This window comes from Lissotriton vulgaris, chromosome 3_1, assembly GCF_964263255.1.
Source record: "Lissotriton vulgaris chromosome 3_1, aLisVul1.2, whole genome shotgun sequence".
Classification (NCBI taxonomy): Eukaryota; Metazoa; Chordata; class Amphibia; order Caudata; family Salamandridae; genus Lissotriton; species Lissotriton vulgaris.
Genome location: NC_141689.1, coordinates 1,518,561,010 through 1,518,571,675, shown reverse-complemented (window position 1 = coordinate 1,518,571,675; position 10,666 = coordinate 1,518,561,010). Strand labels below are relative to the sequence as shown.

General features: G+C 49.8%; 1 long non-coding RNA gene across 1 annotated transcript in view; it reads left to right on the top strand.

Moving 5' to 3' along the window:
* The first annotated feature begins 938 nt into the window (after positions 1-938).
* Positions 939-10,666, top strand: part of LOC147728109 (uncharacterized) — an 80,553-nt gene continuing 70,825 nt past the window's right edge. The window contains exon 1 of the long non-coding RNA XR_015309535.1: positions 939-1,072. This is a non-coding gene — a long non-coding RNA (uncharacterized LOC147728109). The remainder of the gene's footprint in view (positions 1,073-10,666) is intronic.

Genomic DNA, 10,666 nt, shown 5'->3' with positions numbered 1-10,666 from the left:
AATAAAGAAAAGGGTGGCTCCATAAGACAAAAGATTTGCCTAGGATCACACAATTTGAGACCGGTTCATGGGTGAAGTACATTATAGTTAGGTCTAGTAGATTATTAAAGTTACCAGACCTGCAGGTCTAGTACATTTTTGGGGATTTTTCAAGCCCTAATTAGGCAGCTGAATGTCACTCACATGCACACTGAAACCCTAGAAATGTCACATTTTTTAATGTCAGGATGGCGAATATTAATGAAAAAGAGTGAGATCCACCAAACCTAGGTGAGTTAAAACTGTACAGTTACTTTCTAATACTTCCCATTCCTACCCCGAGGATTCCTTGTGTTTGAGGATGCAGTTAGTACAGTGCTATGGGGGTTTCCTTCCTGTTACCTACATACATGTTACTACTTCTGCACATTAAAATGTAGGTGTGTTTCATACTGAGGAAGACAGATGCAAATATGGTAAAACATATATATATATATATATATATATATATATATATATATATATATATATATATATATATATATATATATACTTTCACGACATTTGTAAATGTAATCTATGTAGAATAATTAATCGCCCACTTAGTGTAAAAAAAAAAATCCTGGTTCGTTAAACAACATTTAAATTAAGTGCTTTGGAACAGAAGTTTTGCTTTACTCGACGGTGAGAGAATTTTAGCCTAGCGTCTTATCTATCATCTTTCCCCGCCCCGCTTCCGCTTTTCTCACAAATCATCGCATAAGCTGGGGGCGCCAGTGTTCATTCGACGAGGCGATTGGTTGAACTTTCCACTGACTGCCCAATCCCTTTACCTCCAGCTAGTTTTAACGCTGCCGGTTTTGGCGGGAGGAGCGGCTGCCTGAGCACGTTTTATTATATCAGAAGACAGGCTTGTTGTGACTGACGAAACCGAAGGACTCGCGGACTTTTGAACTCGCGGAGTTTTGAAGCGAATTCTTAGGTCTGAAAGCGGTAGTTCTTAGACTCGGCGGTGATTCCGCGCACCGTCAGCATGAGCGCTGGTAGAAGGAGAGGGCGGAAATCAGTGAGGAAAAGGCACCCAAGTCCAGAGGTGAGAATTGCTGTTGTCTTTCCACAAGCAAGATAGGAAAGCAGAAGTGGTAGAAATCAATTTGGGAGTAGGAGGACGTCTCTGAGGGAAACATGAAGTAGGGGAAGGGTCTCTGAAAACAGGATGGCGAACGAATGACAGTGGTGCATCTTTACCAAACTCTACCATTTCACAATAGAACCAACCCCCTTTTTAACCATAAATGTTTGTATTTTGTGCAATTCCAGTATTTTGTTTACATTTTATGATTGAATATTGATTATTATGTTCAGGGACAGCAAATGTAGTTGGGTCACTCAACCTTTGACACCATTTTTTTTAACAGGGACAGAAATTAGTAAAAAATTAATATTCGTGACACAGAAATCTCATTAAAATAGACATTTGACCTAAGATGGTTTTGAATATATAATCAGGCCTGCCAAGTATCACGCATCAGGTGTGATGCTAACGCATTTCAGTGCGGTGTTCCGCATCACCGCACTGAAATGCGTTGTCACGCATAATGCATGTGTCTCACAGCGGCCACTGAAGTGCTGGCAGGCTGTTAAAAATGTTTAGTGTGGCAGTGCGCCGTGTGCCGGTGTTCTAACTAGATGATCTCCCCCTTCGGTTTGGTCTCCCCCTACGTCAGAGGGGAGATTACAAATACAGCTACAAGCTAACTATCTCCGCTCCCCCGTGGGTTTGGTCTCCCCCTATGTAAGAGGGGAGCTTACAAATACAGCCTAAAGCTAGGTTTGGTCTCCCCCTACGGGGCTCACAAATACAGCTATACCCTGCTTTTTTTTGCCTGGCCGTATGTCAATGCCTCTTATGGCATGTGTAAAGTTGGCAAATATTTATTTCTTTATTTATTTTATGCGTTTTTATATAGCGCAGCCTTTACCCGAAGGTATCAGAGCGCTTCACAAAAGGAACAGATCTGATACATGAGGAGAACATTACAAGTGAACAAATTACAAAAGCAAACGTTAAGTTACATGAGGCAAAAGTGACAATTGTGAGCAAACAAAATACAAGAGCTAGCAAACAGTGCATTACAGGAGGAAAAAGTGATTTGTGTAGGTTACAAAAGCGTACAAAGTACAAGTAGAGGTATAGTACTGCAATATATGGCAGACACTCAAACACAAGAACAAACGTTGCATAGTCAAAGGTGGCACTTGTGCAAGTATCTAAAGCAAACAAAATGTAAGAGGTAGCAAACAGTGTGTTACAAGAGAAAAGTGACGTGTGCCTGTTACAAAAGAGTACCAAACACAGGTAGAAGGATAATACTGCAATGCATGGCAGAACACACTGGGAAGGCACTTCAAAAATCATGGAGAAAAGGATTCTCAATAATGGAGGGTCTTCCTTCAGATAATATAGAGGGTGTTAATTGCAGTGGGCCAGTCTGGAGCGGACCAGCGATTGGACCAGGGTTTTGAGGTCTTGCTCCGGGAAGAAGCGACAAATTTCCCAAAGAAAGCGCAGTTGGTATCGAGCAGACTTTGCAATGGAGTTGATGTGGGAGATTAGATTCAGTTTTTTGTCGAGTATGACATCCAGGCATTTTGCGCTGTCGACAATGGTGGGTTTATTGTTAAGTAGATTCATCTGATGCATCCATGATTGAACCGGGGGAGGAGAGAGTGAGGAGGAGAGGAGGAGGAATTCAGTTTTGGAGGGATTCAGAATCAGTTGATGTGTTCACATCCAGTTTTGAATGGAGTCTAGAGTAGAGCTTAGGACGGAGAGATCGTGAGTGGAGGCAACCTTGAGGTAGATTTGAGTGTCGTCTGCGAAGAGATGATAGCGGACCCCAGATTTGCTTAGGAGATTTCCCAGTGGTTCTAAATAGACATTGAACAGTGTGGGTGCAAGTATAGAGCCTTGAGGAACACCTTGACCTACCGCCAGAGGAGATGAAAGACTGTTGGCTATTTTGATCATTTGGGATCTATCAGAGAGGAAGGAAGAAAACCATTTAAGCACAGTGCCCTCCATGCCCATTCTCTGTTGAAGAGTGTTGAGGAGAGTGTTGTGATTGACATTTTTAAAGGCTGCATAAAGGTCAAGGAGAATTAGAGGACAATAATTGTGAATATATTTTCGTATGCAGCATATGCATACGGTAAAGGAAATGTTTGTTTTCACCAATTCTTTGGTTTCTAAAGAATTTTTAGATTTTGACAAAAGAAGTATTTTTTGTTAGAATACCACATTTTTTTATAAATATATTTATACCTACATATATATTACAATACTTATAACAATGAGAAAGATGAATCCAGTAAAGTACAATTAATATGCTATTTGATAAATTGAGTACTCTTACTTTTGCGCTCCACTGCCTTCAACCTATGTGCTCCAAAAACCTAAGGAGTGGGCTTTCAAACTATGCAACTACATGTCTGAATCATGGTTGCATCTTCTTTTTTGTTGTCCCGCCCTTGACGCTGCCAGAAGACTTATTTTAAAAACCTTACATCTTGCATCAGTACATCTTTTGAGGCATCTTCTCTCTGCTTTACTTCCCCAGATATTCAAGTGCTTGCATGGCCTGGAAAATATGTGAGACTCCTGGACAGTCTGCTTTCACCCTCTTCTGTCCGCACCCTATCATTTACCCCCTCTCCCCTAAAACTCATCACCGACTTTATTTTCACTTTGCCATAGCGTCTCTGTACCAAACTATTTTTTCCTTGGTTTTGGAAATCAGTTACAAGATTACAATAGTAACTACAATACTGCTTCATCACTAATATGTGTATCAATTTAAATATTGATGGTTTGCTTTGTTTATGCTTTTTAATGTTGTAACGTCGCTATGATTACATTTTATTGCATTGGTTTTAATCAACTGTGCTATTTTAATAAACTAGAGTGCCATTAATTTGATCATTTGATTTTTTTTAAAGCACTTTATAAGTCTAGCGTGAAGCACTATGTACAGATTGTAGCATTTGTATTTTCACCCCTTTGCTGCTAGGGTCTTTCCCGCCACCCCGTGCTCAGCCTTATTTTGTTTATTTGTGGTAGTTTTCACTTACGCCCCTGTAACTTTTTGTCCACATAAGGTTTTTTTGGGATAATCAAGTTTATTGGTGTTTTTGAGAACAAATCACAAAAAATAATGGCAGCACAATCAGACACAATATAGAGATAAATTACATTGGGAAGAAGGAGGACTGAGACTCGTACAACACTTTGGGGATGAATAAAGCACTTGCATGTAAACAATCTTATACAAGACGCATTTGCGCCCCTCAGGGCACCAAGTTGAACCACTTGCCCCATATGTTACCAAAAAGCTTGGGACGGCCCCAGGCCTCAAAGAGCGGTTCCTGCTGAGTTCCGTACCAATCCACTCCCCGTCTCCATGTCCGCATAGTAGGTGGCTTGGCCTGAGACCAAAGCGCCGCAATATCGCATTTCGCCACCGCCACTGCCGTTCCGAGGATGCGCTTATTGGTCCGAACACCATAGAGGCCCTCGAACAAACCCAGGATCAGGCGTAGGGGGTCATGGGGAACCTCCCATTCCAAGGTCTGTGTAAGCTTAGTGCTACCCCTGCCCAGAATGGTGCAAGAGCGGGGCATTGCCATGTCATGTGGTAGAGGTCCGCAGGAACGTGGTTGCATTGCGCGCAGGATGGGGACAGCCAAATATGGGCGCTGTATAGGCACGTTGGGGTGAGGTATGCCGTGTTGAGGTAGTAAAGTTGGATTAGACTCAGCTTGGAGGAGGTCGTCAGGGTCTTAAGAGCCATAAGGGCATCCCTCCAGTCCACTTCCTCTAGGGGGCTCAGCCATCCATCCCAGCGAGCATGCAGCAGGTCCAGGGATGCAGGGCCATTGTTCACCATGGAGCAGTAAATCCGCGGGACCCCCTCCCCCCCTCCCCTTGGCCCAGGTTCCCCATCATCACTTGGGCCTCCAGGGGACTGAATTCCAGGAGGGAGGTTGGAGATGGAATGTGTGATCGGAGGGCATGCCTTAGCTGTAAATATTTGTCAAATTGGGAGGAGTGGAGGGAGTGGCGGTGTTGTAATTCTGAAAACAATCTAATGTGGTCCCCTACCCAGACGTCTCTCAGCAACGAAATCCCGATGTGGTCCATCAGCAGAAGTCTCGGAGTGACAAGACCTCTTAAAGCCAAAAACCACTCCACAGAGGCGTCTGTCTACTGAGCTTCCGGTCCCATTTCGTGTGGTGTAAGGACGTACGCCAGGCCATAAGTACCGTTCGGGTGATGGGGGGAGGGCCTGTGGCCCGGGGGTCCCATAAAGGTAGGCTTGGAGCTGTGGTAAATCCATTGACTGGAGTTCCACCCGGTACGCCGGGTCGGACCAGTCGCCCACGAACCAGTCATGGATCACAATGAGCTTCGTGGCCAGATAGTAAATGTGGAGATTGGTTACCCCCATCTTAGGGAGGTATGCAGCACTGCGCCAGAGACAATCGTGACCTCCCGCCACCCCACAGAAACCGGGTAATGGCACTGTCTATTTCTCGGACCCAACTTCCTGGGAAATGAAGGGTGATATTCTGTAGAATGTATAAAAACAGGGTAGGACCATCATTTTAAAAAGGGGGCTCCTGCCAAGGGGATTAAGGGGGAGGGATTGACACTTCTTGAGGTCCGCCTTGGCTTTAATGACCAGAGGCGTGATGTTCAGGGCCCATTTGAGGTCTGGGAGGAGTGCGACCCACAACCCCAAGTACTTAAACGACTGCCTGCGCAGGGAAAGGGTCGTTTGTCAGTCGAAGCACGCCCGGGATGAATGTAGGGGAACCAATGTGGACTTCACCAGGTTGAGCCGGATGCTGGAAACACGTTCAAAGGCTAGGAGGGCATCCTAGCATCTTGGTCCTGAGCTCTCTGGGTCCACCTGGAAAAGGAGGACGTCATCGGCATACAAGGCGATCTAATCGATCTGATATGGGTCCCAAGCCCAGCCTTGGATGAGGGGACCCTGATGGACGAGGGAGGCCAGAGACTCCATTGCTAAGGCAACTAAGAGCAGTTAGAGCGGACAGCCCTGGCGAGTGCCTCTCCGAATGGGAAACGTCTCTGAAAGCACTCCGTTAATGAGGACCCTTGCCCTATGGTTGGAGAATTGGACCCGGATAAGACGTCGAAACGGAGAGCCGAAACCCATCTTCTCCAACACGTCCCCAAGGTAGTTCCAGTCCACCGTATCAACTAAAAGCAGAGCTAGATACGGGGAGAGGTGGTGACGGTGTGTCAGGGCGAGGTGGAGACGTTGGATGCAGTGCTGGGTACTCCAGGCAGGCATAAAGCTGCTTTGGTCCGGGTGAACCAAATCTTGTAAGTGGGGGCAGAGTCGCTGGGCCACTGCAATGGCGAACATTTTTACCTCAGTGTTTATGAGGGAGATGGGGCGGTAGTCCGCACAAGCAAGAGAGGGCGGCTGTGTCTTTGAAAGGACCACAATCGTGGCCACGTTGGTTTCTGGGGGGAAGGACCCCTTGTCTACTATATGTTTGAACAGCTCCACTAAGTGTGGGACCAGTGTTTCACGGTAAGTCGCGTAGTATTCTTGTGGGTAACCATCGGGCCCGGGCGTTTTGCCAGAGTGCAACAGTGTAATGGCCCGTGTATCTCTTCTGGGGTGAGGGGGAGATCAAGCTTCTCCGAGACCGTTTGGGAGAGGCAGGGCAGGTGAGTCCCAGTCTCGAATAGCAAGTCAGCCAAGGTGGTCCTGGGAGGTCGGGCCGCATAATAGCCCGCAAAAGTTCAGGCGATTGCTTAGCAGGTGGCGTGGCGAGCCCCGGTTTCATCACTGATCTCAGGGATAATGTGTTTGGCTTTAGGGTAGGACACTAAAGGACAGATTTACAACCCCCGTACGCCACTTTTGTATCACTTTTTACATGTTAAAAGTGACGCAAAAGTGGCGTAAGGGGCTTGTAAATATGCCCCTAAGTTGTGAACTAATTTGCCATTTTTATCGCCCCAGCCATACACGCGTGCGACAGAGGAGCGCCAGAGCATTTTAGCGGACTCCAGTGAGATCTGGCAGATCTCTTCCCGGATCAATGTAAGCAGACAATCGGAGTTATCGCTGTCCGCGCCCTCCAGGGCCCCCTCCAACTGTGCCGCCTGGGCCTCCAGCTGCATGACTCTGGCGGTTTTCTCCGTGCGCTTCGCATGGACCAAACCTCTAGCCAACCCTCGCATGGCGGCCTTGCTGGCCTCCCATAACGTCCCCGGCAAAGAGACCGAGCCCGTATTAGTCTTAAAGTTATGCCTCAGTTCCTGGCAGAGGGACTCAACGAATTCTGTGTCCTGCAGGAACCAGGCGTTCATCTGCCACGCTGTACGAGTACCGTTAGGCGGTTCCCGAGACGCAGGGAGATGGGTAGTGATCTGAGATGCCTCTGGGCAAAACAGAGGCCCCGGACATCAGTTGACAGTCTGTGGCAGGTAGTAGAAACAGATTGATGCAAGAGTGAGAGTGGTGGGCCGCTGATGTGTGAGTATATAGTTTTCTGCAGGGGTTCCACACCCTCCAAGCGTTGCAAAGACCCAAAGAAGAGGACCAGTCAGACAAGAGCTTAGCGGCGGCAAGGCGGGATGCCGAAGGGGCACCTGTTGTGTTGTGCGGGGTTGGAGGGTTGCAGAACAGCGTTGAAATCCCCTCCGATGACCGTCAGACCCCGAGTAAAGGAGGAGACCACGAGTGTGAAACGGCAAAGGGCAGAGGCCATGGTGGTGGGGGAATGTAAGTACACAGGAGATTAACTGGGTGTCCCTCGATCTTGCCCATCAGGGCCACGTAACGGCCTTGTGTGTCCGTCTCGGCCTGCGCCAGCTAAAGGGAAGGCCCTTTCGGAGCAGTATGACAACCCCCCGGGAACCCTGCGTAAAACCTGAATGCCAGACCCTCTTGAACCCATACCGAGCGAGGAAATTGCATTGGGTGCCCATAAGGTTTGTTTCTTGTAGGAACACGACATCTGGTGTATGTCGCTGGGCGCTACAAAGGACAGCATTGCGTTTTATGCTTTCTAGGAGGCCGTTGACGTTCCACAAGAGGATGTGGAGGGGTCTATGTATGGTGGACGTCATCGGGGTGGAAAGTGCATGGAAGAGGTAATGCAAGCTCAGTTCGGCCCGGTTCCCAAGGTAAGTAATGTGTCATGGCCGGGGTCTTTGGGTAAAAGTTGTGCGTTCTGGTAAGTCTCATATCATCGTCAGTAGCATACATGCATGGGTAGCTACCAAGGAAAACAAGGAACAGCGGCCAATAGGCGGCTAAAAACAACAAAGAATCCAGAGACAACGGTCTACCCACCCTCCCTTGCCCCCAACTCCCCCCATCCTACACTTCTGAAGACAAGGCATCTGTCGCCCTGAAAAGGAAAACATTCAAAACAACAACCCACTAGTGAATCCTAAATGCTAAGCTAAAACGGTTAGCTGAACATGAACGTGGCAGAAATGTACCCCCATCCATATACCTGGATAAGAGATTAGTCAACAGCTGTAATTACTTTTAAACTAATATGCATCAAGAAGTACACATAAGTTCAGGAACTGGAATAGGAAACAGTTCACCGAGCCGTGGTTACGGTGAAGATGGATCGCACCTACTATAGAGGTTGGCAAACTGTCATAAGTGTAGGTGCCATATTGGAAACAAAGCAAGAGTTCCTGTTTAGTCCGCAGTTCAAGCTCTCCCATTATCTCCGGATCTATGAAGCGCAGGTGCAAGTCCTTCCTATTGCCTCCAAGGATGGGATCTGACCTCGGCCCAGGCAGGGGAGAAAACAGTGGTCCTGCATATGAGGAGTGGGTTCCCGGTCACCCAGGCCGTCAATACTCAGGTCTGGGTGGCCAGGTCCACCCCTCGAGCCCACTATGAGCTGCGAGATGCATTTAGTGCCCTAGTCCGCGCGAAGCACTCCAGTGGAAGGCTGCTGGGCCGGGTCAGTTAGTATCTACAAAGACTAATCCCACGCTCGGACCCTCTGTCTGGCAGAGATGGCCTCTCTCCCGCGAGGGTAGCTTGAAACGAATAGGGGTTAGGGAGGAGCCAAGTTCTGTGGTGGGTCCGCCGCCGACACCGGTCAGCTGAAACAGAAGGGCCCCAACTGTTCTCAGGGGAACATGGCGTATGAAGGGGGAGTTGTAGGCAACGAGGGAGCAGTAGATGCGGATGAGGCACCATCTGTAGCCCCCTGCACCGCCACCCAACTTGGTGGCCTGTTCCCACTCCCCAACCCCACTCACTGGTGGCCTAGCGGCAGGGGTGACAGGAGGCTCTCACCAGTCCCCGGGCCCAGTCGCCCGACAGCAATAGTGAAGCCGTTGTGTCCTTGTGGGGTTAGGTGGTGATATGGTTCATGCACAAAGCAGCCCAAGCATCGGCTACCAGGGGGAGCCCGCCAGAGGCCGCAAAGATGAGGGGCCCACAGCCCAACGCAGGGCTCCAGGCGGTCCAGTAACTACAGGCCAGTGGCCGACAGTGAAGGGGACCTGGAGGAGTAGGCCCAGAACCGTGGGGGGGAGTCAGGGGAGTGATGGAGTTGGGGGAGGGGGAGGGCGGGGCACCAGGCCACCCCTCCGCCCTTCTACCCGACAAGGTGGCCAGTCACCCACCCCAGGCCCCACTCACCGGGGCAGCCACTCTGCTTGAAAGTCTCAGGTGCCCCCAAGTCAGGCTGCCGCCAATCCCACATCGGAGCAAGCTAGCGGGTAGGCCCGGACCCAGGATGACCAGGCCCAGGGTGGCCCACACGTCCGGACCAGGTGAGGCCCCACTAGAGGTCACAGCGTCACGGGGCCCACCGCTCCCCAGGCGGCCCCAAGAAGGCCAAGAAGCGGCGCCCCTCCCCGGGTCCAGAGGGCATCCACCACTGGCTTGCAGAGAACAGTCACAGGGGGGGAGACACACGTTGGGAGGCCTGAAGATGGCCCAGCCCCTGTGCCACCGCCCGACAACGGCAGTCGAGGTCTGAGGTGCTCCGCAGCAACTCCAGGGGGGCCAGCCAATCAATTTTGCAGACCAGTCGAGCCCCGATCTACGGAGCCCCACACGTGGCGTTAGTTGCCTGCGCAGCCGCGTGGGCTCCCGCGCCAAGGGCTCACCGCCAGGCCGCTGCAGACATTGGGGGGCGAGCAAAGGAGCCCCAGACACCGCCGTCGCCCCACCGCAGGCGGGGGCCCGGTCCGCACAGAGATATCCTCGGGCCCGGAATTAGGGCAACTGTGCGTCTGCTATTTCGTGGAGCTGAGGCCGCCGGCTGTAGAAGAGCCTCCCCGGGCTTCCGAAGCACCGATCCTCCCGGGAAAGGGACCGGAGCTTAGCCAGTGAACTCAGAAGGCACCATGGGCAAATAGAAGAGGTGAGTAGCGGCTGTTGGCGGTGGGTGCGAGGCGGATGATGGATGGGGGTCCCGGAGCACTCTTGGAGTGCGTTTGCCATCTTGACACCTCTGGCCACGCCCCCTCCCCCCCCATTCTCCACACAAGGTTTTAATGTTAAATTTGTGCCCTTATTCCCAACACCCTGATGATTTTAAAGGTACCCAGGGTTTGTGTATTCCCCTGGAAAAGACATAGAAATTAAAAAAAATA